The sequence below is a fragment of the Triticum aestivum genome, chromosome 3D (assembly GCF_018294505.1).
Source record: "Triticum aestivum cultivar Chinese Spring chromosome 3D, IWGSC CS RefSeq v2.1, whole genome shotgun sequence".
NCBI classification, from domain to species: domain Eukaryota; kingdom Viridiplantae; phylum Streptophyta; class Magnoliopsida; order Poales; family Poaceae; genus Triticum; species Triticum aestivum.
This window is the reverse complement of record NC_057802.1, coordinates 611,486,857-611,492,746: the sequence shown is the minus strand read 5'-3', so window position 1 is coordinate 611,492,746 and position 5,890 is coordinate 611,486,857.

Genomic DNA, 5,890 nt, shown 5'->3' with positions numbered 1-5,890 from the left:
ACCGTTACATATCTCGAAGATCGGCTCTCTAAGGGTGGGCCAAAATCGCTTAAACATAGCAACCGGCCATCCGTCCGGCCCGGTGCTGTGTCCGCTTTCATCCCCATGAGAGCGGCGTCGATTTCTTCGGGGAGAAACGCGAGCCCCAACTCGTCGTTCTCCGTTTCTAGCACGCGTTGGGATCCCTCCCACACGTCCTCACGGAGGCCCGCTCCCTGGGCCTCACTAGTTCCCATCAGGTTGATGTAGAACTCGTAAATGTGTCGCGAAATGTCTTCTTGGCGCAGCAGGAGCCCCTGCTCCGATTGCAGCCTGAGTATAGCGCATTTACGACGCCGACCGTTGGCGTATACTTGGAAATACTTGGTGTTGGCGTCACCCTTAAGTGTCCATTTGAGCCCACTACGCCGCCGCCAGTATTCCTCCTCGGCGCGAAGTATGGCCTCGACCTGCCCCTCAAGAGCGTATCGATGAGCCCACTTCTGCTCCGAGAAGACACGAGCATCAGCTTGCGCATCGATCCTGGCAATCTCTGCCGTGATCAACGTTCTGTGCTCCTTGTCTATCCTCCCTAGGTTGGCGCCCCACCCCTTGAGGCTCGCTCTCAGTCGGCCCCCGACAGCATTCCAAAATTCCATCGGGCCACGTTGGGGTCCGACCTGCTGCACGCACGCGAGCCATTTCTCCTTGAAGAGCGACTCAAAGCCTGGTACTTCAAACCAGGCTGTTTCAAAGAAAAACCGCGGGCTGCGACGCAGCCTATCCTCCCCCGAGGAGTAGACTAGCGGAACGTGGTCTGATCCAATCCGTGTCTCCGCGACCAACACGCACAAAGGATAGCCCATTTCCCACTCCGGCGACATGAAGACCCTGTCAAGCACCGAACGAACCGGGGCAAGCTGCTTATTAGTCCAAGTAAAGCGTGCTCCCGTTCTGGCCACTTCCCTAAGTGCCATGGCAGCTATTGCCGCGTTGAACATGGCCACCCTCGGCCAGTTAATGATGCCATTATTCTTGTCCGCTCCGGACCTAATTAGGTTGAAATCCCCTCCCACGAGGACCGGGAGTGCCGCGGCCGTCACCGAAGTGACTTTTTGTTGGAGTTCTCCCAAGAACTCCGCCGATCTGGAATGATCGGCTGGTCCATAGACCTGAATAACTACTAACTCGCGAAGCGTAGCACCAATGCGAAAATGAGCAGCTAAGAAGAAAGAGCCCCTATCCCAGCTGATAATGTCATACACAGCGCGGCTTAGACCCATCAACATCCCCCCCGAGCGTCCTACCGCGGGAGTAAAGTGCCACTCAAAACGTTCTAATGGGTCTAGCAAAAGCAGCTCATGAAAGTGGAAATCCGTCTTAATCGTTTCTTGCAAACCTACGATGTCCACGTCCTCTTTGCGCATGTACTCTTTGAGGAGGGTGCGCCGACCCAAGTGGCCAAAGCCACAGATATTCCAAAACAGCGCTCGCATCTAAATGACACGGTTGCGGAGCTGTACACCCCTAGAGGTGACCGCCTTCGCCACGCGCCTCACCTTGCCCCTGCAAGGCGAGGGAGAAGGGGCAACCCCTGTTGCCTGTCCCTCCTCCTCGGGCACAGAAAGAATCGCGACGGCCCCTCTCTCGGGGCCCTCCGTCCTCTGTTCGGCACGCGCAGCAGCAGCCGCCGCGAGCTCGGCCTGCGCCAACTCCTTAGCGCGCACCAGAGTAATCAGCTCTCGATGACCACCCACACACGCGGGTTCGACACCACTTGCATCTAACACCTCCATCAAATGCTCATCCGAAAAAGAATCAAGCACCGTAAAACGGGGGGGTGGATTACCTGAAATTTCCATATTCTTCTGGGCCTGGAGGAGTTCCGCCCGTTGCAAGGAAGGCATGTTGCCCTTGGCGCCCTTGGAGCGCGAGCTCGTGCGCACCGGCACCGCCGCCACCGTCTTGGTACGCTTGGCCTTGGAGCTCCGCGCCATCAAGGAGGCCTCCTGCAGCAGCGGATCAACGGCCGGCGGAGCCGTCGGGGCCGCCAACGCCATGACTGATTGCCTTGGGGTGGGGGGGGCGCCAAGAGGATCCATCGCGCGTATCGCCTCCGCGCTGACCTTGCGCGCAGCCGTCTTCTTCATCATCTTCACTGAGCCACTTAGGGAGTTGCCGCGTCCGCCCGAAGCCGGCGACCCGCCTGGGATCATGCGCGAAGGGCTGGGAGAAAGGGCGATCGGCGAGCGCACACCGCCCACTCCTGCTGGTCCCAACGGGGCCGCAGCCCTGGGTGGAGAGGGCACCGACCCCAGGTTGGACCCGTACTGGTTGGGCACCGAAAGCACCATCTCAGCCGTGCCCATCCCAGCACCAGCGCGAGGCACCTCCACCCCCTCTGCTGGCGCCGCCACGCCCGCCGTAGAGATCCCCAGTTTGTCCCAAGCAGCCGTATCAATTGAATCGTCCTCCTCCATACTCGCCTCTGGCTCCGCATCCTTGTCCTTGTCCTTGGTCCTGTCTTTGTCTTCGTCACCCGGGTCCCCTCCGCTGGGTGGAAGAGGAGGGGGGAGAGCAGGGGCCTCTGGGCGCGGGGCAGCAAGCTCCGGCTCGAGCTTAACATTGTACCCAGCCCCGTTGAACCAGATCTGCACAGACCCCCGCAGCTTGGCCGGCGCCCGGCACGCGAAGAGCATGCGCACCGGACCCGCACGGATCAGGGACAGCTCGTCCACCACCAGCGGGCCCCCGATCATCGTCGTCGCCGCCATCAGCCTCTCCACCCGACGCTGCTTCGGCGGAATACCCCAGAGCTTCACCCACACCTCCGGCATCGACAACGCCTTGGGCTCCGCGAGAGCAGCGTCCCGGATATCGGCTGTGATGTTGTGGATGGAGAGGAAGAGCTTGCCACTGCGCGTCGCCATCCTCAGCATGGCCGGATCGGGGAAAGCCACCGAGAAGGAGTCCGCGTCAAAAGGGGTGACCATCCAATCCCACTCGCCCTCGAAAAGATGCATGAGCTCCTTCTCTAGAATCTCCTTGGACAGAATCCCCGGGTCTGCCGAGACCAGCGCCGCGTTAGCCTCCAGCGAGCCCTCCGACGCCGCGTCCGTTTCCTCGGGGTATTGAAGGCAGAAGAAGCCCCCGCCCGCGAACGCGTGCCCCATGGATTGGAGCATCAAGGGCTTGCCGCGCGAGGGACAGTAGGCCGAGGCATGTCCCTCTTGGCTGCAGATGACGCAGAGTTGCTTGAAAGCACACTCGTTTTGGAAGTGCCCCGTGCGCCCACAGCGAAAGCACTCCGGCCCCTCCTCCACTTCGACCGGAATCGGTTCCGCCGCCGTGCCCTTGGAAGAAGAAGGCTTCGACTGCTGCTTCATCGCGGGCTTGTGCTTCTTCAGCTTCTGCTTGGCGTAGGGGTCTCCGACGCGGTCGCCTCCGGGCGGCAGGAGCGACTCCTTGCGCTTGAGCTCCAGCCCCTTTCTCTTGTACTCCTCCTTCTTCTTTTTCCGCTCCTGCTCCTTGAGCCACCATGGGGGAGGCGGCCCCCAGCCGCCGTCGCCGCCGGCGCCGGCCCGCTCCTCCGCCCGGATCTGCGCCTGAGTCCGCAGCTCGCGCTCACGCCGCCGCTCCGCCTCCGGATCCAGCGCCGCCCTCTTGTCAGCACGTCGCTCCCCCTTCGAGCCCATGGCTACGACCTCTGCGAAGGATCGATCCAGGGGAGGTGGGTGGGTGGGATGGGAGAACGACCGGGCGGAACGGCCGAAGCGCCGCCCCTCCGCAGCAGTGGCAGGAAACCCTAGTGAGCAGTCTAGGGCGCCTCGGCGGATCCACATCCACTTATGTGATGGGCGCTCCCCCCGCGGGCCTGGGCTCCGGGCCGGGGAAACTGGCCTGGGCTGCACCGAAACAGCCCCTGTCACGGGCGCCCCTCCCTCCGCAAAGGGCGTCGACTGGGCCGCGAGGCCTGAGTGGCCCGCGACTGCAGCCAGGCCCATCAGCCCAACCTGGCCGTCTGCGCCAACCCTAGGCCAGGGATCGGGCGACACTGCCGCCACCTCCTGCACCCCTGCCGGCGCCGCCGCCGCCGCCACCGGCTCCGGCGCGGGCCCCGGGGCCTTCCGGAAGGGGGCCGCCGCCACCACCTCCGTCTCATGCTGGCCTCCCCGCGCGGGCGAGCGCGCTTCGCCGTCGTCTGCCGGTCATGGCGAGCAGCCGCACGCGCGGCACCGCCCATATCGGTGCTACCGTGGCTGCTCCTGTCACCGAACGGCTTGACCATGAAGCCCGCGTACTGCCCCGAGGACGGCACCGTCGTGCGGCTCCAGGGGAAGATCGTGGGTTGGAGGATCCTTGGCGGTTATGCCGGCGGCTGGGTCTTCTGTCTGGATCGTTGGAGGATCTCTGCCAGGATCCTGAACCTCTTCTCTGGCGCCGAGGTGACGCTGGCCGAGCCGCTGAGCAGATTCCTCCACGGAAATCATGTCACCAAAGTTGTATTCTCCCAGGCGCCCACCTCGTCTGACTGCATCCTCGCCGCCATTACATACAACCAGGGTCTTGCATACAGCTGCAGCGTGGTGCTCTGCAAAGTTGCTTGTCGCAATGGCAGGTACACGATACATTTATATCCCAGTCAAGACCTCGCCGACATCACTTTCTACCGCGGCGATCTCTATGGCCTTTGCTCCAGAGGGGAACTCGTCAAGTTTGATATTAGTATGAACGTGGATGGTGTGCCAATGGTTAGGGCACGGCGCCAGTTAGTGACCAACCATTCCATCCTAGGTGACTACACTAAACACACTGATTATAAGAGTTATATATTTGATCTAAATGGCAAGCTTGCGATGGCATTGAGGACTCGGTGGCCTATAGACCTCGAGCCTTTCTTCAAGGTGTTCGAGCTTGTTGACATCCATGCCGACGGCCAGATGACACGTTGCAACAAAAAGTGGACGGAGGTTACAAGCTTGGGTGACCACGCCTTGTTCTTGGGACGGGCATTCTCCAAGGCGGTATGCGTCCCAGCGGATGGGGGTGGCGGTGTAGAGAGGAACTTCATCTATTTCTTCACTCAATCTTGCTCAAAACTAAGTTATCGAGACCCCAATGGTGTTGTATTTCTAAGGATCTCAAATCATAGCGACAAGAAGAACTACTACTATATAGAGGATGACAGGAGGTATTATAGAAAAGATGATTTTGATGATGGCGATAACATGGAAACGTTTAGGTGCGTTGGATACTTTACAAGGGGTGATCCTGAAGATGGCATGTGGATTCTCCCTCCGGGTATTAGTCTAGCACATTGAAGACTCTATAAGCGATGCCATGAACATATGACCTTTATGAAGTGGGGAACCATGGTTCAGATTGTCTAGTATTGTTTTTTAGGGCATCTGGTGTTATTTATTTGTGGACTATATCGTCTTATAAAGTGCTTGTGGACATGGACGGAATTGTCACATGGCCATTGGTGTCAGCTAAATATATGCGTAGTATATCTGCCACGGTAAACTTATTTTACTACATCAAAAAGTTTTATCACTGTCCCTAAATTTTTGATTAGGCCCAGACTTGATTTTCTTAACTTAAATACAATCAAGGTTGATTCTTTACCTCCAGACCAGATAAACTTTTTCACGGACAACTGCAAGTCAGTTTTGCATTGTATGTCCATTGTTCTAGATCAGGGTGGACATGGTCCAGTCCCTGACCGAGCCGTCGTTTATACCGGCCGGCGGCGGTCTCGCAATGAAGAATCACTAGAACGCCGATGTTGCAATGGAGCATCATCGGACCGCCGGTGTTATAATGGAGCAACGCCAGGCCGCTAGAAGCATAGCTGGTGCTGCAATGATGAATCATTGGAACACCGATGTTGCAATGGAGTATCACCGGA